Genomic DNA, 27,829 nt, shown 5'->3' on the forward strand with positions numbered 1-27,829 from the left:
TTGCACTGATTCGTTTTAAAGAGCTCAGAATTGTTCCAGTATTAACTCCTGAAACATGGCTTTTGTAAGCCCAGTCATTGCCTTTCAGACAGTATTTGACTATAAACTTACCTATGACCACAAACTTAACCTATGTATGTTGTGATAGCTACCACTGAATTGAACATTGGAAGTCTGTATTTTAAAGGCTACCTATCCTGCACTCATTTCAAGCTTCAGGAATTCCATTTGGGAAGCACAAAGAAGGGAGACATAGAGTAGGGAATGCATAGCAAATCAGCGAGGTTTCACGACCTAATTTAACCTGCCAACCCATTTATCTGCCACTCTTACAAACATAAATAGGATGAAAAGTAGGGGGTTCAAGTTCTTTGCACTGTTTTTCCTCAATTCCACCATTTCTTACCATCTACCTGCACACTCCTCTCTCTCCCCTGGAGCATCAGATGACCACCTCCAGAGCCAGGAAAACTGTTTTCTTGCAACAAGATGAAGAGGAGCTGCTGATATTAGCAGCATGAGCTGTTCTGAGAGCAGGGATGCCACAGGCAGTTGGTTGTTGAGGATCTTCCCTAATGCCATGCGTGTTTTTTCTGCAGTCCCAGCAAGTTACCCAAAGCTGAGTGATTCCCGAGAGCACAAATAATAAAACTGCAGGACATACCTGTGCTGCACAGCCACACGACACGGGCTCAGTCAGGGGCTTGTGATGAGAGAGCTCAGTCACCTACAGTGCTTGCTGAAGGGCAAGGCTGTGCAGACACACTTGTTTGACTCTCACCAGCAGAAAACCAGTGGCAGGCAGCACCCTGCTCAGTCTAATTAGCATAATCAGGGAAGATGTAAGGGGAGAACCAGCGCTAATTAGCCTGAGCAAAGCACCTTGTCAGCTTAGGAATCTCTGTACAGGGCTCTGATGCACAACTCAACGCATCAGCTGTGACTGAGCCTTTGCTCTGCCTACAGTCAGCAGCGATTTCAGTGCGGCCAAGAACCACATGCTGCTGAGGCAATGTTGTCTCATCACCCGAGAGTGCAGTGAGGCAAGTCCTCTTCTTAAAGCTGCTTCTTTGAAGGGAGGAGCTACAGGCATCCTGCAGATCAACGTATGCACCCCTCCCATTGCACACACTCAGGTATCTAGCTCAACAGTTCCTTTGTGTAATCTGTTTTTGAGAGAAAGAGATCCTATTCTGTTTGTCATGTATTTGGTCTTTTAGATTTCAGTCTATGGCATTATAAGTACTCAGGAGGGAAAGAACATGGTGCTAACAATGCTTTCACTAATTTGCTGTTCCTTCCGCATCTCAAAATACTCTCCAGATGGAAAGGGTTTATTTGTAAGAAAGAAAGCATAAGGCTGACTGAAGAAAAGTGATAATTACATTAGGATAACAATAACAACAACAAAACCTGCAGCTAATGAAAACTGCCTGCTTCACTTAATTTAAGAAGGGGCTTCACCTCATAAAGAAGACACAGAAAGCTCTCTGGCTCACTCACCCTTTCTATGCATGTCATCAGAATGCTCACCATGCCAAACCCCTTCAGCTGAACTGACTGGTTGGACTGGTCAGTGATAGCAACAGAAAGAAGTGCTTGTGCTCCTATCTTTTGGATCGTTTTGCAAGCTGCTCTTCAGTCTGAATAAAGATAGCTATAGGAACTTGTTACTGGAGCAAGGAAAGGAAAGAGAAGCTGGATGATTCTCACTGAGGATCTCACACACGTCTCAGCTGGCACAGGCTGAGTAACAAAGGGAAATTATTTCACTTTTTTTTTTCCCCCAATAAGAAGCTGATTCCTCAACAAAGTTGCTTAACAAAGTGCATGGCTTCACAAGAAAACAAACAAAACTCCTGTCAAAGAATCCAAAGTAGGCCCCTAACAGGTTAAGGCAAACATGAGAAGTGTCAGCTCCACCAGTGCTTCTCCTGTCACTCTCTGGAGTGTCAAACCGGCTTTTGCTTCACTAGAGGCTTGTGCTACCTGAAGTTTCTTTTTTGGACCCATTAGCACAGAATGCTACATCAGGTTGTTGAGAAGAGAGGTTTTATTTGCCGGCAAGACAAGGTACTGCCAGATGAAGGCTTAAGGCACAATTTGCCCCCTGCCTCCACTGCGAGGAGTCTCTGCAGCGCTGCTCACAGGTGCATGCTCATCAAGGAAGCCAATTTGTCCCAGCTTCTTTCAGCTGTTGCAGCTTTTGCAATGCTTTAGCAGGATCTACTGCCCCCCAGAAGCTGGAAGTGAGACAAAGAGGATTTGCAAACCATCAGCCCAATTCTGATTGAGGGTTACCGGCTACAGAAACCCACAAATAATCTTCCTCTCCTCATCTAACACAACCTCACTGCCCAAACAGATTTCCTCTATCGCTGCTGAGTGCAATGAACTTGATTTGCCATATGGGAAGTGTTTCTCCATTATTTGAAGAGGTGCTGGGAGAAATAAATAAAAGACTGCAGTACCTCAGGTTTCATTAGCATATCCCTCAATCTGACACCACAACAGGAAAAGAAGTTTGCAGCGATCCCAGTAACTTGTTTCTTTATCTTCTTCCTCTTGACCTCTGTGCCATCAGGTGCCTCTGAAACATTAATTGCTATCAGTGGCTGGAAACACCGATGCCGATTAACAACCAGGAACATAAAGCTCACTGGGAAGGAACACAGACAGCATCAATGCTGCCAGTTTCTCTAGGACTATCTAATACATCTCCCTAGCATACGTATCCAGGGTCAACATGCCTGGAAATAAACCTGGAATAAAAATGAATGAACAAGCTGTTCTGAACAGTATTCTCCTGTGAGGGTGGCAGGGCTCATCACCCCCTTGAAACTAACCTATTGGTTACAGCAGCCCCTCCTTTTGAACACACACTCTAAACAGTAAATGAAAACCTCCCTTCTAGGAGAGCTTAATTTGTATCCTCATCCTGCTGCTGCCACCACCACTACTAGCACCGAGAGTAGCATCAGCAGGCTACCAGATACTGGTGGGGCCATCGTAGGCACAGATCACCAACACAGCAGCACAGAAAAAGCGAAAGAGCAAGGAAAGTGATATTCTAACAGCCACGGGACTCCTGTGTTTTGGCCAGCTCCACCCTTGCAAATACCAGAGCACCTTCCATGCCACGCTATCATCTGCAAAGCTGGGCTTTGCTCCCAATGCTTCTCCCTGATTTACATTAAAGCCCCTCACATCAGGGTGCGCTGCCAACAAGGACCTGAAGTCTCTCTAGCTAACAGCACCAAGTCAAAAAGAAGAATGACTGCAAGGAACATCACTGAACTACAGAGATGCTTCTTCCTTGCAGAGCACAGGGCAGCACCCTGGCACTGTAACCATTAACAGATGCAATTCACCTGCCTTCCTTGCTTCGCTTACTCGCTCCAGTACACTATGACTGCCTGGACTTTCCTAACAGCAAATCATGAAACCGAGCTGACAGCAAAAAGCTGGGGCAGCAGCTAAAGCGACTGCCAAAGTGAAATCTGTTTGCTCAGGCAAAAGCTGTTCTCAGTCCAAACATGGGAGTCATAATCTTACAGCCATTTGCTTGGAAGACAATGAAGGAAAGGCATAGCAGGCTGGGAAACTGCAGCTCGCCACAGCACAAGAAGAGAACGATCTTTGTGCCCAGATTTCCTCGCTCTGCAGGGTAAGTTTTACAGAGCTGACAACCGGTAGCAACATGTAGTGGCCCCAGGCACCATGCCTGCCTATCAAAGACTTGGATTTTAGCCCTGGAGAAATTATAACTTCTCAGCTCTCTGGAAGCTCTACCGGCCAAGAAGAAGGCCAGTGAGTAACGACTGGCCTAACTAATGATTAGTTTAATACATGTATTGCATACTGCAATGTAGGGGTGCCTGGGGTGTAGGAAGAACAAAGGGGGCATAGGCAGGAGGAGGATCCCTTGAATGTGACTGGCACAGCATGTCTACTGGTTACAAAAGGCAACTCACTGGGGCTGCTACAACTGGAAAGTGCCACTGTGGTTGGGGCTGGCACACCAATGGAAAGCATGGAGCCAGCAGATCAGCAACAGAGGTGAGGGAGTGGGAAGCTCAGCGATTTGGGTTGAAAAAGACATCAGGAGAGAGGTTAGGAGACAGTGCATGGACATGGATAAAGAGGCAGCTGACCTCAAGGCGGTCCCTCAGCACTCAAGTCTGAGGGCACTGTCACCACACATTCCTCTATGGGGCTGAAGCCACCCGAACATGCCCCATGTGCTGCACTGAGAAGGTCTTCTGCAGCACCCACTGTAATCCAGCATTCAACTGTCAAAATAAGCTGCCAAACCTAAGGCTGGAGTTACGGTCAGAGGCTTTTCTTTGTTGCAGCGTTGCAAGAAACCCAAACTGTTCCAACTTCCTCTCCCAAATGTCAGCCTTGAGCCACACTGGTCCATCCGTCGGAAGCATGTGATGTGAAATAGAAGCCAGGAAATAAGACTTTCTGAATAAACATTTATTTGGTGAGAAATACTTCTGATTTTTGGCAGAGAAATGTCAGAAACCTGAAGCCCTATGTATAGCATGCCTACAGAATGCAATTTCTATTTAAAGGGAAGCTGCAGCTGTCTGTAGCTCTTAATGAAGAATAATGCCTGGGAATAAATTACTGCTGTTCAGAGAAACATTTCTCAAATGACAGCGATGCTCCCTCTTCTCTCTCCCCCTGTGAATACAGAGCAGCAGGCACTGGGCAGTTGTTGGGAAGAACGGACACACAAAATTCTTTCATCAGCAGCCTGGTGATTTCCATGGAAAACTATGAAGTGCTTGAGCACACAGCTACAAAAGCAAATGCGTTCAGAGACGCGAAGGCTGCGTATGACACAACTTCCCTTCACTTCTGCCAGGTGCGTGCTGCTCATCACAGTCACCGTGCATCAATTTCAACCACGCAGCGGACTCGGTGTTGACAGTGCTCTCAGTAAAGTGCTGCCAACCCCAATGGCTCTGGGTTTCCCCTCAGAGGGGCTGCCACGCCAGCAGCCTGGGCAGGAGAAACAGGTGATGCTCGAGGGAAAGGGTGCGCCCGGGCTGCCATGCCCTCGGCAGCAGCTCAGGAAGCAGTGCTGACATCAACCCCAGGAGCTGCTCCCTCCTGGCCCAGCCAGCGTGCAGGGTGCCAGGAAAAACAGGAGCGAGGGCTGCCAGGGGAGCAGTGTGAGCGAAAGAGGGAAATAAGGAGCTGGGAAGGCTGAGAATGGGGCTGGGGCTGAACACAGCCCCGGAGATGCCCTCCTGCGGGCAGCTCCCCTCCGAGGTCACACACTGGGAGCCTGCAGGAGAAAGGCACAGGAGTGTTTACTACCCTGTCAGCTGCAGTTTGCCATCAGCTCCAGATATGAGATCAACTGAATGCAGAAGTGTTGGTTATTGACACATATTGGGTTTAGAGATTTATTTTCCGTTTCCCACTAAGTGTACCAGAGGTTTCAGCACAAGTGCAAAAAAAAACAAACAAAAAATCACCACACATGAAGAAAAGCCCACGAGTGAGAAACATGCAGCTTCTTCACTGCTCCTGTCAGAATTGTGCTTGTGTGGCTAGCAGTCCCAAAAAAAAAGTGGCATACGTTTTTAGGACGGAAAAAAACCTGAGAGTACCTACGCTTCACCAGAGAATTACAAAACCTTATGCTGGAACTCACAAGGTACCCTACTGCAACAGCAAAGCAGCCTCACCTTCCTCTGTTTTGCTCCCTAGCTAGGGGAAGTAGCAGTCCTCCTTAAAAAATCCTCCTGACATCTCTCCTTCTCCCTGCAGAAGCAGAATATGGACTTGATTTGTATAAGCTCTGCTATCCCAGCACTTTACTTCATCCAGATGAGGAGGGCAGGAGAGAGGAAGGGAGAACGTGGTGCTGTTTAGTAAACAGGCAGTTTCTAGGTGGATCCGGGACGCTGGTCCCAGCTTACTGTCCACCCCCCCGCACTGAAGTTTGCTTCGGTGGCAGGAGGAGGAGGCGGAAGGGATGAGAGCAGCAGGGAGGGTCCGTGCTTTCCCTTGTCTTAACGTGACAACACTCTGCAAACACTCAGGGAAAGGAGAGCAGTGCTTTTAAGGAAAATCACTGTGTGCTGGCATTTCCTTCCAGCACACACGGCAGCAGTGCCACCCCCCTGGCTCCAGGTACTTCTGTATGCTAGAGAGGTCAATGCTGGAAGAAGAGGAGCTCAGCTGATGCCACCTTGCCCCACTCTGTCCCATAGGCAAAGCAAGGTGACTAAACACACTCGTAAGGAACTCCTGAAAAGCTCTCCATTGCCTAGAGTGACCCCCTCCGAACATCCATCTCCAATGCCAGGCTGAGAGCCATTCTCAAGAGCAATATATACTATGTGTACCTGGGGAGGTGTCCTACTTTTTCTTCACAAACCAGGGCCTCATGAGTGTAATTCAGGGTTTTGGCACCTCAGCAGCAGGCCAGAGCACTACACTTGCAGTGGGCTTATTTTAAACCACTGAGGACAGGGCAGAATGCAATAATCACAACACCAGCATCTCGCATAGACACTCCATCCTCTGCAGTTCCCTCCAGCTGACAGTTCCTTCCATCCTCATGAAGCTTATCTGGCTGATCCCAGACACCCAGACAGTCTGTATAGCACCCAGGGAATGCTCTCCTCACATGCAGTGCTGCTGCAATCAGCAGAGATGATTGAGACATCCTCAGGAAACACCTCCCGCTATCTCAACAGCTTCACACGCTAGAGCAGTTTATTATCATCATTATTATTCTTTAAGGCTGCTCCCCTCTGCTCTAGGACGTCAGTCTGCAAAGTAAGCCCTTGTGGTTTCAAAGGAGTCTTTCAAAGTGTGGGAATAAGCTGATATGGCTACAGCTGCTTGGATACACAGACAGTGAGAAGCTCCAGGTCTCAGAGGTCCCTTATTCATCTCTGTGAGTTATTAACTCAGCAGCTTAGTGTTACTAGTTACTAACAATTCCAAACGTTAGCCTTGTTAACTATTTCACTGTTGATCATGGCATGCAGGAAAGAGGAAAGACGACAAAGGCTTCTCTGTCTCTCCTATAGCGTTTGTTTTGCAAGTAGCCTCTAGAAAGCAGCATCACTTAGGTTCTATCTCAGTCTGCTCCCAAAGCCTGCAACCCAAACATGTAAGCAAGGGGGGCATCTGACTTCCAGGGAGCTAGAAGGAATGCACAGGAGTCAGAAAAAAAGAGTCTCATTTACTAAATTTAAGGAAAGCACAACAACTAATTTACTCAAACTGCAGCTGTGTTATCATCACCGACATCCTGAAGGGCTACTCAATAATGCTTCAAATATCAACTTACCTAACTTTGAAATTTTCAAGGTTTCTTAAGATCACAAAACAAGGATTATTCTCTGACTTGGTAGGCAGAGAATTCTCATTTCCTCTGCTTTTCAGGATGTTTACATCTGATTGGCACATCTGCCCACCTCAACCCAGAAACGCAGAGAGCTTCACAAGAAAAACAATGAGCATATAAATATTTATGCCTTCTCTTTAGCCTTCACTCATGGAAGGGTCTCTTTTCTTAAAGGCTGAAGGACCAAAGCCTTAATTGTGTGAGTGTTTTCTCTCTGAAGATACACTACTCCAATTCCCATGAACACAAATTTCCAGGAGGAATATTTGTATAGAAATGTACAGTACTCAATTTAATAGAGCAAACTGATCAAAGGAACAGAAATTTGGAATATCAGATGCAAATAACCTCTAATTTGGAAGCAGTCAAATGATTTCAATCAATGTATGACCAGATATAAAATTACCAAATCTGAACTGTATGTTGAACTGTTATCCATGATATTTTTCATTTTTGTTAGGCTACACCATCACAAGGCCTTCAAAAGCAGGATTACAGATTTAGCTAAAAAAAACAATAATGATGCATTACATAATTGTAACGGTCCAAGGGAAAGAAACCCAACATCATTCCTCAGTTATCACTATTCTGCCCTTGAAGTCATGAAAAAAAATAAAGGAAGTAGAAGAAGAGAGTGGGAGGGAGAGAAATTAGAAGTCTGGCTTTGCAGCCTAACCTCCAAACAACTGCTCTTTGGTTTCAGCACAGCAAAAAGATGCCCAACACATCCCAGGTACTGGAGCAAATGTTACAACACAAATACCCCCCCACACAAAACACAATTGCAAATACACATTATTGCTGCTAGGAACTCACAACATTCACTATGTTCTTCTCCAGGGAGCTCAGGATTATCCTTTAGCATGAAGATTTTTCAGAAGCTGTTGGATTGCTCACAGGTCCTCAATAGCTCTCCTCTTTCAAATAAGGTGAGATAGAGCTGTAAAAGATAAGTAAAACAAACTAAGGAAAACGAGAAATAAAAGGAGGAAAATCTATACAGCTCTTCAGCAAATGCACAATCAATTCATACGTTTCCTTGTAGAAAATGCATTTTTAATGCGTTACCAAGATGAAGATTTCAGTGTAGCGCGTATGTCAAATGCTGACCTAGAATAGTAAGAGTCATTTGCTCTACATCCTTATTACCAACAATTAAAACCCAGTTCAGAATTGTTGAAGCATAATGAAACTGTTCTTGGATAATTCAATTGCTATAACAAGTGAGGGAAAAAAAACAAACAGCTACTCTGGGCTGTTTCGAATAATGTCTGCAAGTAAAGCCCAGGAAGTCCAAAAAGATCCAGGAATACTTTTGTTTCTAATGAACTTCTCTCATGGAACAAGAGCACCTATCTTTTCCTGCAGTTATCTGTAATACTGCAACAGAGAAGTAGTGAAACCAAAAATATGCATACACATATTGCTACTCTTCAGTGGCAAGTATTTTTACACAGCTGAAATCTTTAATACTGTGCCTTTCTTTCACATTTATTTGTTTGACCGTATTTTTCTGCAAGCTATCTCTTAATTTTAATTTTATTTTTACCAGCTACATACCAGACATCAAGCTACCCTGCGCCTTTTTACAGCGGTTTGGGAAACCCATCATGCTACCTTTTTAATGGAACTCCACAATCAATATTTAGCACAGAGTGTGTTTCCATACGGCCCAAATTGAGCCTTTTTTTCCTTCAGTTGGGTTCCCACAGGCTATCAATGCTTCTCAAATTGTTGGTGTCCTGTCCTGTTACAAACTCTTCCTATTTCTTTGACATAAGCCTCCTCAAACATTTAGTATGTTATTTCAGGATTCACTTACAGAGAATCCATCCTATTAGGATTGCAGTGGAATCCACGTACATATGTGTGCAAAACAAAGACATACACCTGAGATAGCCCCCGCTCTCTTTATGTTCAGTGCAGAATGGTAGGCAACCTAGAGAATAATTAATATGACTTATCTTAAACATCTGCTTTAGGACAGAATGAATCATTCTCCAGAAAGGTCTACTTCTCTCCCTCCATAAAGTCAGTCTAGACACTTAGCTCAGATTGGATGACTACAGATGAATGCAGATGAATCTCACCCTACGTGAAGGCAGGAAACAAGTCAGACAGACAGACAAGAGCATTCATGGGTGAAGAGTAAAGGGAAGACAACGCAATGGTAGTAGGCGAGGGAAACACTCAAAGTGACAGCCCACAGAGAGCCCTTTTTAGTTTAACAACAAAACCCTCCAAAACCCAAACCAACAACTGCCCAACTGATCCAGACAGCTTTGGTGTAAGACTACCACAATTCACTGGCTGAGGTGGAGTCCTCAAAAAGTAGTGCCCATAAATGTTTGCTAACTCTTCCACCTGGTTGTGACTCTCCATTGCACACTGGCAATGACGACGATGACTGGTCTTAGTTGCACACATCTCCCTGATGGATTGTAGCAATGCAATAGACCTCTTACAAAAGCCTTCTTCATTAAGAAACCCTGACCTAGAATTACAGCTCCTCAGTGCCTCAGGCACTGTAACCTCAAGATCTTTTGGATACCCAGGCTCAGGACTTTGGTCAACAACTCCTCCTCTCTGATAAAATGGGACTCTGCTGCTTATTTGACAGAGCAGCACAGTCAGACGTGGTCTTACAAGCTTTGTAATGATAGAAATCCAACCCAAAGGAGTGAAATACAACTTCTAAGTCGACCCTCAACATTTTGTTTAACCTCAAACAGTTTATACTCAACTGAGAAGGCTGTGGGGTGACCTCACTACAGACTAAAGGAAGCCTACAAACAGGAGGGGAGTCAACTCTTTACAAGGGTAGGTAACAGCAGGACAAGGGGAAATGGTTTTGAGTTGAAGAAGGGAAGATTTAGGTTGGATGTCAGGCAGAAGTTCTTTACTATGAGAGTGGTGAGGTGCTGGAACAGCTGCCCAGAGAGGTTGTGGATGCCCCGTCCCTGGAGGTGTTCAAGGGCAGGTTGGATGGGGCCCTGGTACTGAATGGGGAGGTTGGTGGCCCTGCATGCAGCGGAGGGGTTGGAGCTTCATGATCCTTGAAATCCCTTCCAACCCTGGCCATTCTACGATTCTGCGACTTTTTTTTTTAGATTAGGTGAATTTCAAAGTAACAAAAAAGCAAAAACTTCTCAAAATACTTAAAACATTTTGTGCCTGATTGTTAAAAATGAAACACTTCATTATTTTCAAAATCAGTTCTTCTGGTTCTTTCCCCCCAGTAATTTGGCAATTAAAACATTTCTAAAAAGTTCATTCTTAATTTTCATTACTTCCCACAAAAAATCACCCAACACATATCTCTCGTTATTCAACATTTTGGTGAATCTGAACATGGATTGCAAAGAACTACCAGGAAATACTTTGCATTTCAGCAAAAATTACGTAGCTTCCAACTATTTTTAATACGAGCAGAGGTTTTTATTCCAGGCATGTCTTGTCACCCATACCAAATCCTGCTTGCATCTATTCCTTTGTGCCACTCTCCAGAGAAAGCCACCCCTAACACTGCACTGAAGCTCACTTTGGTCAGCAAATGTCTTTCTACTAACTTCAATAGGCTGGATGAGGATTCTGATTTCAATTTAAACAAGGCCATGATTGACTGTACAAAGACTCAAGTCATGGAAATAAAAGCCCTGCATGCTAAATATGCAGTTATCTTGACACCAGCTTCCAGTTTGCGTTGCAGGCTCCTTCCAGCATGAGGACACCAGAACAAGTCAATAAGAAGCACCGGTTTGACATCATGCACTGGCAATCTGCAGCAGCTATCCTTGCACATGCACTCATTTCACGGGAAAGATAGCATGAAGCAAGGCATCCAACCCCTAAGGGGAAGAAGGGTGAGAGAGCTGGTATTTACCACAGAGTGCATATACATGCACCATGCACACAGCCAGTTATTGGGGAGCAGACGATACACTGCAAATTCATAAGCTAGTTTCATCTGCAGCGATGTGCTTGACCTTACCCTTTAGCAGTTGTTTCTGTAAGAGGCAAGTTGCCTATAAATGTTCCCAGCCATCTTTATGCTTAAGATTTAAAAACAGCACAGCACAAACTTCAGGACATGCACAGAGACACCCTGCTTCTCGAAGCACACTCCTCTCCTGGCCAGCTGAGTGCTCATGCTCCAACCAGGACAATCTTCTTACTACGCAGTATCTGGCACTTCGCTCTTTGTGGAGAAGGGGGAATGAGTTTTAGCTCTGAGGGACCATTGAGGAAGGAAGTGGGCTTCATCAGGCAAATAACTCATCCTCTGTTCCAGAACAAACAGCTTTCTTTCACCCTTGTCTACATTTGGAGCAACTATTCTGAAAGCGCGGAAAATACAGACACAAGTACAATGTGACTCTGGTTTGTAGTACCAACAAAATTTCAACCTCACTTTGTCATCAAAGTTTCAACAAGGTCAATAAATCATTATCAAATATACAACATTATATATATATTATATATATATATATATATAATATGATGGTTGAATCTTATTCATACTGTTCATAACCATATTACAGACATGATTACTGACCACACTTCTGCTATTAGCAAGAACCGTTGCCCAAGGAGGCTGGTTTTCATGGTCCCACAGCATTCTGGTTATTCAAATGTAACAGCATACCCTGCCTCTGAGCCCTAAGAAGGGCAAAGAATTCACAAATTAGAAGTGAAATGGAGATGAACAGACCTCAAATCTAAGAATGAGGAAATTCTTTGGGGGAATGTTTAGATAATAAAATTGGACCCCAGGGCAATCAACAAGTATGAACCACAGGAGAAGCAAGCAATTGCAAACTGGCCAAACCAAGAAGCAGAAAGGAGCTCTGTGCAATACAGTGCATTTATTCCAACAAAAGGTCATGCTCTCCACCTTGCTTTGAAGAGGAGGCAGTGAGAAATCACCATTTCTCCAGTCCTTTCCTGCAGGCTTTTAATTGTTGTTTCTTACTCTCTTGCCTCAGATAATTTGGTTTTCCTAATTCACAAATCAGCGTAAGCTAATAAAACTGTTTAAGAGACGGCAGCATTGTTCCTGTCTGAGTTGTTCTGTTGTTTGCTATTATCCCACAACTAATCCTTCAACTCAAATAAAACCGTAATTCATTTTCTCCTTTATTTTCCTGTGCATGAAACAGTTGCAGACAAGTTCAGTCCTGCCCTGCTGCAAATGGGAAAGGCGAGGCTGGATCTTTTTGGAGCGTATGCGATTTCAATTGCCCAATGTGCATATCATCTATCATGGGAGGAAACAACTTCTAAAGGATTTCCAACAGGTCTAGCTGAGTTTATGCACACGGAAAAAAAATTTAATGGAAAAGGGAATAAAACCAACTATTGTTCAGATTTCAAGTTAATAAAGGCTTCTCCACATCAGTCATGCCGAACTTTACCCATCTGAGAATCTGCTGACATTTTGTGTAGTGTACAAAGGCTGCTTCTGATGGGGCTGACTCATCTTTACATTAACTGTTCCGCTAGTGTAAAAAGCCTTGAATTACAATCCAAACCTTTCTGGGGGCTTACAGCAAAGCCCTTTCACCTTAGCATAAAAGAGACTCAGTCTGTTTAAGAGCTGGGCATCGCTCTAACTTCTGTTTACCACGCATTCCTAAGGTGACAACACGTGGAGCTCAGCCCTCCCCAGCCTGGCCATGTGAGTGAGCACTTCCATGGATTTGCATGTGATCTGCAGAGAAACACCCAACTTCACAGCACCTCAAACCCGCTTTGTGCAGGGTGAATAAACCCTGTCTGGGTGCGAGGGAAAAGCAAATCAGGCTGTCAGCCCTTTGCACATCCTGCAGGTCCTAAAGCAGAAAAGCAATAGGCAGCCTGTGGCGGCTCAGACAACAAGGCCCCCCAGTTTGTAGTAGGGGTAAGAACTTGCCTGTTTTCTCCCCCAGCTCTATGAACATGTCCACAGGCTGCTCCAGCCCTTTGCACCTTTTCTCCATGTGAGTGCTGTTTCCAGTGCAGGTACCCACTGGTGAAATGAAGTGCTGCAGGATGGGAGCATCTGTCTGCAAGCAGCTGACACACGGGGCCAGCATGCAGGGTAAGGCTGCATCTCACATCCTCCAGTGCAGAAGCCAGTACTGAAGGTGATCAGGAATTCTGATCAACTAGTGTAGCTGTGAGTCATACAGAAATCAGTATCCTGAGAATGAACTTAAAAAAAATGGTAGTTATTTTTCCCAACTTAACCTCAGGTAAAGCAGCACTGATCTCAATCCTACTCATTGGTTATACTTCAGTAATAACCACTTTTCCCAATAATACTTGAGGTTAAACTGTGGTTAGCTCTGCACTTAGTTTCTGAGGTTCTCCCCATGAGGAGTGCAGTATAAGATACTGAAGCAGCAAGCAGGCAGGTGGGCTGTGGGTGCGACATGCAGTGCCATCCAGGGAAAAGAAAACTAATGAGTCTGGGTTGTTTTGTCTACGGAGAAATTGAAGAAGCAACTTCTTCTTCCAAGCAGAAGAAATTGGGGAAAAAAAATGCAAATAGTCCATAACAATTCAGGCTCAGAGCCTGAATGTTGAACAGATACAAGTAATAAATGTAACCACTCAGGATGCTTCTGTTACACGACAAATGTTTTTCTTTTGTGAAAGCCATTATGCAAAAAATGCAGCTCAGCCACAAGTACAGTGAGCCTCCTGCATGTCGGGGAAACCACAACACACTGCTCACTTGTGGATGAGAATGAGTCCAAGGGCTGTACCTTCATTAAACCCACAGACAGCATCGCACAGGTGATGGCCACAGCACTTCCTGTAAACGCAGTGTGGAAGAGAGGACCCAAAACCTGTGAGCACCACAGCTCAGCAGCACCAAAATCACTCTGAGGTTCCATCTTTATGCAGCAACTTAGAGACAAACCACCTGGGGAGGACAGTTCTGAAGACAGAAGCACTAACAAATAGCAGCAGGCAGGCTGAGCCCTTGGCCAATGCTTTTCTGGTGGCAGGAGCAATCCCAGGGGATGCCCACCCTCCCAGCGCTGTGGTGCGGGTGAGACCGGGCCAGGGCCCGGGGCCAGCAGCAGGATCCAGCACCAATTCAACCTCCTACTTACACAGAGCTTCCCCGCGGCGTCAAGTAGCAGGTTTGGCCAAGAACAGCCATAGGAGGGGAAGCTGGGAGCCTGGGGCCGTGCGGACAGACGGGCAGACGCAAGCTCAAACAATGCCATCACGTGAGCATCGCTTCCTTAGGATGCCAGCGCAGAACCCACCCTTACCCTTCTCTCCCTGTTTTCCAGCACAGATGCATCTTTTGTGCTTCTGAGACAGTACTGTAAAACAAAGGCACTATTGACAAACTTTTTTTTCTTTTTTTTGGTAGGATTAAGATGACTTCGCTGGCTCACAGCAGAGATTTCAATGATTTCAACACCGAGCGCTAAGTAACAGGAACACCGCTTGGCAATAAATCCAGAGATTACCTGTTGAAACATTAATGGCAAACACCTTTTGATGTGGGCTGCTTTATGTGGTGCATAAGCCAGCACTGTAATTATGCATTTCCTTTCTATGAATCTAGTATGTAAACCTGAAGTGTTACTGTTTGTGTGTGTGTGTGTGTGTGTGTGTGTGTGTGCACGTGTGTCTGTGTTACAGGAAATGCTCTCCAGCTGAGTCTGCGATTCAGCAGTGTAGCTGCACGTAGTAGGCCTGCAGCGGGACCTCAGCCCTTTCATTCATTGTGCACCAAGCGGAGGGCTCCAGCAACTGCCACACTGAAGACAAATGCCAGCATGAGTCATAGCAGTCGGAGTGCAAACATGTTTGCTGTCGGGTGACTCATAATATCACATCCTGAATTCGCAGACCTTCCTATAAATAATAATTTCTGCTATTGTTGTATTTCTTTGATACAATGCAAGTTTAAGTGCGATGCCGAATCTACAGCAGCTTTCCCGTCTACAAAGAAAATGTTTTTCTACTCATCCCTTTTGTTCTTGACTGCAGGCATCTGCCTGTAGTAAGCTGTCCACGGTGACTGAAGATGTAGTTGTGTCAATCAGACTTAGCAAAATCCAAGCATGGCCCAAAACATGTAACCAGGAAGAGCTATCCAGAAAAAAGAGAGTGAACCAAGGCCAAACCGTAGGACCTTTTACCTGCTGTGCATCCTTTCTGTATCAGCACTTGGCTGATGCACTACTTCTGGCATGCCTTAGCACATTCAGCATGCAGACAAGAGGAACGTTATGTCGGTGTGGGATGCAGCCCAGGGAAGTGGCTACACATGGAGCATGGGCAAGAAGGGACTGGCCTGTCACCCTGCCAGATACCACATCCACACGGAGCAAAAAGGAGAGCAAAAGCTTCAGTTGCTCTCTGCTTTAGTACAGCACGCAGCCATTGTTTCTTCACACCTGGTAACAAAATTAATGCACTGTAATAATTGGTAATGATTACCAATTCAGGAAAGCATCTGCATCAGAAAAGCCATGTAAGTGCCTTTTCAAATAAGGCAGAACTTAATCAGGTATATGGCCAAATTTATTCTGGAGGGTGCTGATAGGAACCTCTGAAATCTCTGCTAGCAAGAAAAAAAACAAACAACTAAGACTTTGTGCAAGGTTTTGTGGGGCTTTTCTTACTTGATTTTCAGTTAGGAATTGATTCTCTTTTTATGCGAAAGAGAATTCATACATGTACAAATCTCTTTACATCAAGTCAAGGCAGTCTTGCCTTCCTCTTATTGTTCTGTGGAGTAACCACTCACAAGTTCATTTCTGATACCTTTCTCAGGCAAAATAAAAGGCCTCTTAGAAAAATCTTATTGCTAAAACAATGGAATTCTCCTGGGAATGACTTCGTTATGGAAATGAAGTGACAGCTTCTTTTATCTAGCCAAGCAGCAAGTCTGCATGTATAAAAGGTATTCTGTGCACAAAGTACAGTGAGTGGGAGGACATGAAAATGCTATTTTTAATCCCAATTTCAGCATTCCTCCCATACAGATCTCCTGGCATAATAACAGCAACAACAATAATGATAATTAATAATGTCAAAAAAGGAGTATCATGTCTTAAAGGTGACTGTCATGTGAGAAAGGAACTCATAGTTAATGTCTTGTAAAATTTGGGACAAATACAAAGGTTTTTTTCAAATCACTTGACATCGAGCCATGAGTTTTGTGAGATTTGCAATTTGCCCCCCTAACTTTCACACAGTTACGGAAGAAAAAAGCACAGAAAATAAAAGATAAGGCAAGTAAGTTATTACTAGAAACAACATGTGTTACCTCTACTATTTGCTTTCTTGCAACGAGTGATGCTTTCAGAAATGCTGGTATCCCTTTAGTTAACAACCTAGTTGAGGCTCGTAACGTTCAGCTAAGCACATGTCACAGTTTTCAACTTAGGAAAGAAAGAAAACCCAAAGAAAATCCAGAACCTGGCAATGTTTCCAAACGTGCTGTAAGCAAGAGCAGAATGCATGCTTTGGCTTGAGGATTGGAAAACACCCCCAAAAGACCCTTCTCTGCTTCACTTCACTTCACTTCTGGATCCATTCCTCAAGTAATTCTAACAGAGCAGTGACAGCAGATTAACATGCACAGAGAAAGCAGGAGCCAACCCTTCCACCCTACCAAGAATATACTAGCTTCGGTGGGCCTGGTGCACAATTGTCTGAAGGCAGAAGTTAGCTCTGATTATTGCAAGATTGTTATTTGGTTGGGCTATCTCCTACCGGTGGTAATTAGGACAAGCCTTTGCATTTCACACCTAATAAAAATTAACGAGAGCGAGCAGGCAGTAACAAAAGGCCCAAGATGTGCAAGCACACCAAGGGGCAACTCAAGACCCACTGGTGCGACTGCACTCGGAGCAGCCCTGCCACTGGAAAGCCCCCATTTCACACAAAATTGGAGCAAATGCAAAAATGACAGGTGCTATCTCTGCTGCTCCTGCAGCAACATGTCACAGTCTGACACTGCCTGGCCCAAGAGGCTTTCCTCTGGGTCCTCAGTCTGCTTTTTCGGTCATGTAAAACGCTCACTAGAAGCAGGCTGGATCCAGATGATCTTTAAGGCTCTCTCAAACCGAAGCCATTCTAGGACTGTGATCATATGATCAGTAGTAGTGTGACTCACGCACAAACCACTGCCCTTGGCACCTCCCAGCGTGGCAGCTACGATCTACTCTCAACAGCCACCACTTACAGACTGTTCAGGGCACGCTTGAAGGCACTTCTGCTCTCTGACTCTCCTAGAGGAGAAGATTTCTTTCCATTTTTTCATTTAATTATGGTGGTAACAGATTAAAAAAAATGTAGGACTGGAAGAAGTGAGCCCATTTTTCATTTCTGTCCATTGCCTGCTGCCAAATGTGCTCTCTGCTGGTCACTCACCCAGCTCAGTGCCAATGCAATGCTTGGCTGGACACGTCACCAGTACTTAACCTTCAATACAATTAAACACTTAGCAGTCATTGAGACTTTTACTTATTAGAATCACTATAAAAAAATTAACTGCACGCTCATACTGTAACACCCCTGCAAGGTAAGTGCATCATTCATGCCTTATGCAGAGGGGAATTCCACTGGAGAAAGGATAATTGACCTGCCCAAAGCTATGCAACACAGGTGCTCCTGTTTCCTGGTCCTCTGCTTATTCCAACAGACCAGTTTCAGCCTTTCCTGAAACTTGTAGCAAGTCAGATTCCTGCCATCCCTTCCACTTCTTTCTGCAGCTGAAGGAAGTGAGGGAGCAGCTCCTTTGCTGCACGTGGGGAACGTGAGAGTGGTCCCAGAGGGACCAGTGCTGACTGAGCAACCTCCACCTCCATGCAGCCAGATAACAGGGCCTGCAGGAACACTTTCCACACCACCAACAACATTTTAAGTCTGTATGGATGCCCTCTAGTCCTGGAGCAGGAGCAACACGGGACAAGAGAGCAAGCAGTGGCCCTCATCTCTGTGGGTCAGGACTCAGTTGTCAGCACTCACCATGGCTGGTCACCGCTTGGCCGGTCCATTCTGCAGCAGGGCCTGATGCTCCATGGGGTGGATCTGAGCTTTTAACCACCTCTGGAAGGTGAAAGCCCTTTGCCTTCATTGGTGGGGCTCCTGCCTCTGGGCCTGCTACCACTGCCTCCTCATGGCTTCTTAGGCAACATTTTAACATCTCAAGCAAAGCAGCGCTTAAACCAACAGTAGCACTTGATCCCACCTACTCGAACCACCTGCCCTGAATTGGGAGGAACGCCATAACCAATCACACCCCAGAGGAATTGGCTTCCCAAACTTCAGTCAGAAAGGACCAGATCTCCAGGACACGGCAGCCCTCGCTCACTCCACTGGGAGGCAGTGGGCAGAAGTGCCACGTAATGTAACCAGCACAAAGTCGTGGCCGTGGGGGAGAACGTGGCAATGCATGGAAAATGTCATCGGCCAAAAGGCAATTAGCAGCCAGGCTAAATGCAGAAGCAGAAGGGAGTGGTTTCCTAACAAAACAAGCCCTGTTAAAAAATAAGAGAAAAAAAAAAAAAACCACCCTAAACCTTGCTTTGCTCAGAAACGCAGCGTTCTCGGGAGACTGAAAGCATCTGAAAAAAATACTTCTGGGAAGCTTTCAGTAAAGATTATTCTTTACAGACAGATTTGGCAGCCCTTCCTGCTCTGTCTCCTAATGCTGCTGAGCATAACTATGTTAAGTCAATAAGCAAAGCCACTCAACATTTTTTTGAGGTTTTCTAGGCCAAGAGAGGAAGCAGTGAGATAGGGAAGTTTTCAGAAGTGGGAGTTGTGCCTGCCTCGCTTCTAATTGTAGTGAAACTGTCAACCTCTGCGTTGTGTTTCAAGACGTTACACTTCAAAATCATTCCCTCTGTGCTTTGAATTGCTATACTTTTAAGCTAACTACTTCTAAAAGTGCTATTTTAAAAAAATGACATCTTCAACCACATTTAACGTTGCGAATAAATCTGAATTTGCAAAGTCTCATTGGGTCCTTGCAAAAGCGCAGATTTTTATCATACTTGACAGCCAATCTCTTGGAAACGATCTGTGCAAAAATTCAGATTATATTATATCGTATCAAGACATTCAAGAGAAAACGTGTTTTTCTTTGTTACAAGCTAAAAATAATGATGTTCTTTTCACCTCAGATTAAAAAAACCACACTCAAGTGGCAAACAATAGTGAAACCAATTAGTAATCTTACAACCTAGAATCCTACTGACGTGCAGGCATGCATTAATCGTATTTCAGAATGAGCTAGAGGCACGCGTGGCCAAAAAAAGTGAACTAGGCTGAGTTGCACCCCTGCACTCAGCCAAAAGAGAAGTGAGTCCAGGCACTACACTGAGATGCAAAGATCCTTGTCCTTGAGCCCTACCACAATGATAACTTCACTCGTAAGCCCATGTGCCAAATTTCTGTTTGCTGCCCAGATCAAGCAATGAGAGAGATACCTGCTGAAATGCAGGGAGCTGAGGGCGCCCAGCGCTTTCCAAGTCTCCCCCATAAATATTTGAATATTAGGGTAATTAGGAGGCCACGCTCCTTTCATGCTGTCATGAAATAGAGCATTCATGTTGATTTAGCTTTAATGATTTCAGAATAAGGAGGATGGTCTCAGAAGAGTAAAGGTGGTTAGGTTCAGTAAGACTTGGGCGTATTCACAGCTCATTGCTCAAGGTAGTAAAACCAATTCAGACGAAATGTTTACTGCTAAATATCTGGGGAGATGGCAAACAGGCATGTAAACAGCTCACAGAGCGTAGGCTGAGAATGAGCTCCATGCGATCACAAGCCTCAGCAAGGACCTACCTTAAGCTTGTGTGCCCAGCACAAGGAAGCCCCAGCCCCTGCATAATACTTTCCCCAAACAGAAGATTACACTGTACCTTGTGAGGCTGAACAACTTTGAAGTGTTGTCCTGAGGTCTGCCAAAGTTCGAGGTGTTCCAAACGCCAGGTTTCAATTGAAGCTGATCTATTTTTCACATCCTTCTCCCGGCCCCTCATTTCTCTGCTCTGAAGGAGGATAGTACTGTGTTCAATCCTGGGAAAGAAGCTCCTACCATTTCTTGCCAATGACTGCCCCTCGCAGCACTTGGAGGTTGCATCAGGTGCTTTCCGAGGAAGTACAGGTTCGCTCACTGCTCACTGTACGATGGGTGCTCAGCCAGGCCAGGCTCTGGAGCCATGAATGCTCTCCTAGGGGTTATTTCTGCACTGAGGAAGCAAGGAGACATGGCCTCCCTTCTACAGTCCTCAACAAAAGCTCCTGCACCTCCAGCTTATGAGCCATCACCACTTCTCCATGCAAGGATGTAATTCCTCCCCATCCCTTCCCAGTCCAACAGAAAAAAAACCAGCGTCTTAACCACACAATAGTGATGCTGGCAAAATCCTCCCCCTCCAAACCCTTGGCACCACTTGTGCAAGAATCATAGAATCAGAGAGTCAAGAGGTGAGGAAACAGAGCTGTGTCACACGGGAACAGCTGAGCTACACTGAACAACAGCCAGCAACAGTTCTGACAAACCAGCCAGCGCCCAGCCCAGCTCATTTCCCCACAGAGATGCTGCCCTGCAGAACCGAGCAGGGCTGCATCACACTCTTGAGCACCACAACCATCTGGCAAACGTGTTCATCAGATCACTGCCATGGTTCACAGATCCCTTCCAGGCTGGGCACAAGGTAAGCACAAAGTTTTTGCCAGGCCTGCACTTTTTTCTTCCCGGTTCCACATCATGCGAATCATTTCTGTTTCTCAGCACCAAAGAGTTAATAGAAGAAAGAACTACTGTGGCATGTGCTCCGTGCAAGGGTAAGTGGATTGGCCAGCTATCAAAGCAGATTGTTAAATACTGCACTGAGCTCCCCATTTTTTCCCCCGACTGCAATAAACGTAAGGATTTAATGTGGCTGTAAATGTAAACCTAGACCACATCTGCTGATAAAGCAAAGTCTTTGTACTTGCACAACTGCCATTAACAGTATCCAAAATACTTAACTTTCATGAATTCTCCTACATTCAAAAGCTGACCTGCAGCCTGCCTGAGGCAGCCAATGAGAACTACACACTCAGCACAACTGCACCTTAAAGACAGAGGGGAAATGGTGATTGTGCTATAATAGAAAATTAGACTTCTAAGAAAGTAAATCATTAGTGCAGCTACTAGGCCGCTGTAGTATTTTGAGCACCACTTCACCACACCGGACCAAAACATTTCAGCATGGCTCTCACTCGGAAGGCAGTGCTGGGTAATACAGTCATGTCATTTGTCTCTTTCATCATGGACATCAGCTGAACTGGTGTCTGTCACATCCTGCTACTAGACTTTTCATTTACATTAGCTGAGGCTGTTCTGCTGTTTGAAAATTTCTACAATCCTGCAATCACATTAGTAGCTCAGAAGAGAGCCTATGATCTCTTGGGAAACTTCAGCCACAGACTCTGGCCATCAGCATTCTTGCTACTTCTCAGAAGATAACTGAATTCTGATATAGTATTCTAATTTTAACTAATTTCTTGGCAAGATATTCTCTCCTTCTGTGCACACGTCAGACACGGATTCTGTTCTAGCAGTCCTACCTTGGTTAATTATTACCAAACCACTTGAAGGCTTCTCCACCACAAGTCAGGTGTGAGCAGCTAAGACCCACCTAACAGGACTCAATCCCTGAACACTTTCATTGTGAATGGCATAAAGCAACCCTTGGTGAGCCTACTTCCTTGTTGGTGCACGCTGTACTCTGCTCTGTACTCCCCAGAGGAAGGTAACTCAGGGCAGCAGCACCTCTGTTAAACCACTAATCTTCTTTTTGAGATTCCTTCCTCTTGCAAGACCTACAGGCATAAAATCCAGCCCAGGATGTAACAAGCAACTCTTTCTACTGTCTTTAATATTATTATTCCAGAACTATTAATAATAGCAAAATAATTTCATTTGCACTGCTAGCAAATTTAATTTTCATATGTATAATCAACAGAATTATGCATACAAATAGACATTTACTCTTTCATCCTGGGCTTGGAGACAAAAAAAAGAAAAAGGAAGCGTGTTTTATAGTTGGCCCCATTGGCATCTGTAGCTAATCCTGCAGCCTCAGGTTAAGTGGAACTCTGTGCTATCCCAGTCTATTTCTAACTATCCAATACTTTCCCAGCCTATGACTAGTTTCATTTTAGAAGCACGTGTGCTACAATATTCACATCCAGATTTCAAAGATCTAACTGTGTTTCAAGGTGCGAGCTAGATCATACTCTATTTCACACAGGAGGACCAACTGAGAATTTAGAGTGCTTCCTCAGGATTCCTACAAAGGGCCATACTTAACAGCAAAATAGACTGCCACAAACACGTAAAAAGGAAAGCTGAATCTCTGGGTTGAGAACAAGTGCGATGATTTCACACTAGAATTGCACACACCCCATCTGCTGGCTTTCTGGAAGACTGAGAACTGAAACAGCAGCAAGTTTTCCTCTTTGCTGAAGTTACACACGGAGCAGTGCCTGATAGCTGAGTGCTGCACAAAGCTACGGGGAACCACAGCCTGTCCCAGGTGAACCACAAAGAAGCCCAGACCAACAAATCCACTCAGAGCTAATACAGGCCACAATCTGATGAGATGAATGTACTCCAGCTGACAAAATTCTGGGTTGCACTGTGCATCTGCTTGTCTAAGACCCTTGATGCGGGGCTCACAGAACTGACCAGCAACAACCACAACGCGAATCCAGAGTCTGAGGGGACTATAAGCATTGAGGACTGACCATAAACCGTCTCAATGCGTGACAGATCTCCTCAGGTCCTTCCCAGACATGCAGGCTATCACTGACAGCTTCACTGACATGCCACGGGGATTAGCAGAATCCCAGTCTGCTGGGATTATCCTGGGTTCCCAGTGAGCCCCTTCCGGAAGTGATTGGTGTCAAAGCCCCAGCACTTTGTCACAAAGACTTGTAATGGATGTGATTTCTAGTAAAGGTTGAATTCACAGCAATTTTATTTGCATACAGGGTTGGAGTCAGTTCAGAAGCAGACTCTTCAGTTATCTACAACGTTTGGAGGAACTCGCTGTTGAAGAAAGAAAATAGTATTTGTCTTTCATCGGCTACTGGCCTTCATCGCAGGCCAAATTCTGCTCTTCCATCCACTGCCACTTCAGCAGCGTGGCCTGGGATGAAACTGAGAGTGACACAACAGAATTGCACTGCTCCAAAAGTACTGCCTCCTATTTATTTCCATTGAAACTACAACAGATACAAAGTGTACATAACATAATTTGATAGAGCAAATTCTCAGCTACAAAACACTGCTTTTCAACATAGTCACCACCATTCACTATGCTTTTTCATCAGCAATGACTCATGAAAGCCCACCATAGCCATCCAGAATGCAATTTGTCTTTCATGTCACTGTTGCCACTGCTGAAACACACCACCTACCTCCTCACTGTGTTCGCATCCACTGCTTGGGCTCCAGAAACATTCAGCTAGTATTGATGAATGTCAGTGGGTGCCACTTTTTCCACATGGAGGACTTCAATGACACACCTCTGCTTCAAATGCACTTCCATGTCAGACGCCTTTCTGTCAGACTCCCCCTCTGCTGCCATCCATCATACGGCAACAACATGTAACAGAATACTGGTGGGAAGGTTCAATCTCTACTGCCATACCACCAACACCCACCAACATCCACCTACTGTGGATCAACACAATAAATTAGGAGGCATTACTTTCAGATCAGTTCTTGTAGGTGATACTGCTTTTAAAAAATATTGTCCCTATGCAGAACACTTAAAGTTTACCATCTGATTAGAGGCTACTTTTGCTGTTGACCTCCCGTCTCCATTTCCTGAGCCGAATGTTGAGAAGGCGTAGTACAGTTTCAAGCTATACACCAGCCAAAGAGAACAGTGATGTGAAACTGATATTTGTGTTTTGTCAGAACCAGCAAAGGTGTGTCTGCACAGAGCTGTGATAACTGTCAGCACCTCAAAGCAATTTAGATCTCTGCCTGTCTCTGCGCCAGGCAATCTTCAGAGCTGCAGATCTCTGGCTTCTGAGTGCTAATGTCTCAATAACCTCAGCTGCACAAGCTCCCCAAATTAAAACAGCACATTCATCCATTTCTAGGAATCAGCCACAGTTTGGATGACGCATCATTCCAGCGCTCAGTTTCTTCTGGCCACAAATGCATCCTAGAGATCTTAAAACTCAGCCCTTCCCCAGCTCCAACTGGAGTTGGACCAAGTGTCCAGCACTGGCACCGGACCCAGTGCAGTGCCAGAGTGTTTCAGTAATGAACCCACTAGCATGGGAGATGTTTTTAGAAACACTGGGCACAAGGCACCTTTGCCAAGGTTCAGTGAGCTTTCTGCTGGTGACTTGAGCGGACGTATTGAATGTCAGCTGGTATGTTTATCTTCTTTAAACACTGAGCTGCCTTTCAAATAAAATCTAACTGGACAGATTACTGGTTTAATGCTAATGGAAACTGATCAAAAGACCCTACATTATTTGGCTGCCTTACCTTAAAACCTTTTCCTGCTTTACTTTCCATGCAAAATACATCAAAAGAGTATTCCTATCAATGGAGACCCTGTAAATTTATGAAGATGAGGAAAATGACACTAAAACTAGGTTGTGTATAAAAACATCAGAAACCCTCCATGCATTTGCACATGGGCTACTTTGGAAAACAGGAGTGAGAGACCTACTCTATATAAGCACATTTGAAAATAACACTCCTTATCTACAAAAGGCAGGTTTTCCTCAGTTTCCATCATGGTTCCTTTGGCTAGAAACAAAAGGCACTGGCAAGCTAGCGTAAAAACGGAACAAGCCGATGCTGTCACTTAAGGAGAAGATAAACAGCAATGGTCAAACTTCCACCAGCCAGCTCTCTCTCCACGCCTATTTGAAGGGACAATGGCTGGCCACCACCTGGACCAAAGCTGTCAGTGCATTTAAATGCAGAAAGGCTTTCATGATTCTCAGGCAGAACAACTATTTCTTTTTGTCTGAACTCTTTTTAGAAAGCATGAATAGCGACTACATAGCAGAGCATAGATGCCTATTAACAAAGCCAACAACAATTACTGCTATGTCTAAGAATCAACAAAAAAAAACACATACCAATGTATTCCAAAGGCGTTTGCTCACAAAGCAAACTCAATCCACACAAGCCCCAGCAGAGAAACCCAATTGTACGTCATGATTTACGATCTCTCAGCAGGTTGTACTGGGTCCTCCAGATTCCGCGCTTGCCTTTGAAAGCAATTAAGTTTCTAGCACTTCTGGGAGCGACAAAGCTCCATCTACGCAACCTGCACGATGTGCTCGCTGAGCCTGCAGCCTGGGAGCCCGCACTACAGCACTGAGAGAACTTTCCCTCGACTCGTCTGGGAGTGGAGCTGTGCAAAGGGGCCCCTTTCTGCTTTGCTGCCGTTTCATCCAGGCAGCCAGGTGGGGCTGGACCTTCGGAACACCTGCAGGGCCCCTCTCAAGCAGGAGAGAGAAATCTTTCCTCACCAAGGAAAACTGTGCAAGTTCAGCCGGTGTGACCTATTCCAATTACTCAGCAAGACTGAGAAGCCTTACTTACATTACAGCATGTCCAAAAACCATGATGAAACTGAGGCCCCGCTGTGCTACGCTCTGTGCAGAAACATGAGAAGGCAGCACCTGCTGTATGCCGCTTACGTCTTACGCAGAGCAAGCCATACCTGAGGCAAGGGCAAGGAGCACGTGTACAGTGGGAGCTCCACGTAACCACAGTACAAATGCTGCTTCTGAGCTCTTGTAGTACAGCAGCACAGCCTGATCAAAACTACATCAGTCACAGGCCCCGGAAGCAAAAAGCAACACAGTTTCTATCACCACGCTGCTTGCAGCTGTAGTACAGATTCTCTTGTGAGGACAGAGCAAGAATGGGGTGAGGAAGGACTGGGCATGGGCAGTGGTTGCAGCATGGCCCTAAGCAGACACAAGGCACCACCTCCATGCAGGCAGGCCTGCGAGCTGCCTCTGGCTATCTGCAGCCAAGATGCTGCTGTGACACAGAGGTTCACACACAGCTTGTTCCATAGTGAACGTGCTAAGGCCAGTGCTCTCTCTTTACTTCTGTTCCTCAGACTATGTGTGTTTGGTGGTCGGAGCTGCTGAGTGCTCCAGGTGAAATCAGTGGGAGCATCCTGCGCTCAGCACCTCAGGAAGCTGCCAGCAGCCCTTTTGATCATTTCACTTTGTGCCCATCGGTCTACCTGCTTCCTCTGCCACACAGCAGGATACCCAGCTCCTTGAACACACTCAGCAAAGGTAAGAGACAGATGATTTCAAATACTGACATTTTCAAAATGATTTAAACCTAGTTACGAGAGTTCAGCCGGCTCTGTTTCCTCGCTGACAACATCTGTGGTTTCACAGTCATATTTCTGTGTTTCTCCTGCTCGCCTGTTGCTGTGCAAGGGCTCACAAATACAAATATTCTGCCAAACTTGGCAGAATATAAATCGGAAAAAAACACTTCCCCTCTTATCTCCTTTATATGGAGTTGCAGCCATTTTTAATGACCAGAGGTAAGTACTTTTGGAGACAGCACCGTGTTTAAAGAAGACTGAAGACAAAGTGTCAGATGCTCTCATGTCCTTTAAGCCCTCATTAAAGTGCTTGAGCATCCTTGGACGGAAAGTGCTGAGACTTGGTCATGAACAGTTCATGAGGCACGCAAAGATATCCCAACGTGTCAAAATGCTACATTCGCAAAGCCATGAGCTAAAAGACAGGGAAGCGCTGGGAAAAAAAAAAAGGCCAATTATGCAACATTTCATCTTGTTTAATTTTATCATCACAGCATTTTTTCCACGGGAAACGGTGCCATTCACTGCGCTACTGAATAAACAGTACTCAGTAATTTGCTTCGTTCTCGCTGTTAAAAACAGTCCTAAGCCTTTTTAAAATATCTTTACTTGAAACGTGCTTTAAAGACAGAACCAACAATTCCCTCATAGGTTATTTTCTGGCTGCCACCATATTATCTAACTGCCTGACATACTAAAATTAGTGCATGTTCGCAACACTCCTGTGAGAAGATTTTTCTCCCTGTTGTACAGACTCCGAGAGATTGAGGTTGTGGACAAGGGTCCCTTCCAAACCCGGCTCCACCACTCAAAGAGGCTTTCCTCCCACACACGTGCTCGGCACCAGCTGCCCCTCTTCCTGTGATGACTGTCTCCCTTCAGAAGTGCTAGCAGTCTGCTAGAAAAGCATTTTGTAATCCCTTATGGTGAAAATAAGTCAGAGGGGCTCTGGTCTACAATTTCCTGTCTTCGATGCCACTCCAGCTTTGCTTAAAACCCCCTGGGAGACATTCAACTCTCCCAAAGAGTCTCTAGAGGTTCTTTTCCAAGGGGAGGGCACTGAGCACATGGGAGGCTGTGCTGT

At 45.1% G+C, this 27,829-nt stretch overlaps 1 protein-coding gene across 1 annotated transcript in view; it reads right to left on the reverse strand.

The window, feature by feature from the left end:
- ATXN1 (ataxin 1) overlaps positions 1–27,829 on the reverse strand; it is a 197,078-nt gene that overhangs the window by 72,829 nt on the left and 96,420 nt on the right. The window contains 1 exon segment of the mRNA XM_042869006.1: positions 8,201–8,324. The gene's annotated coding sequence lies outside the window, so the exon portion shown is untranslated.

The sequence above is a fragment of the Lagopus leucura genome, unplaced genomic scaffold, assembly GCF_019238085.1.
Source record: "Lagopus leucura isolate 7727_CA_CO unplaced genomic scaffold, USGS_WTPT01 Super-Scaffold_100002, whole genome shotgun sequence".
NCBI lineage: Eukaryota > Metazoa > Chordata > Aves > Galliformes > Phasianidae > Lagopus > Lagopus leucura.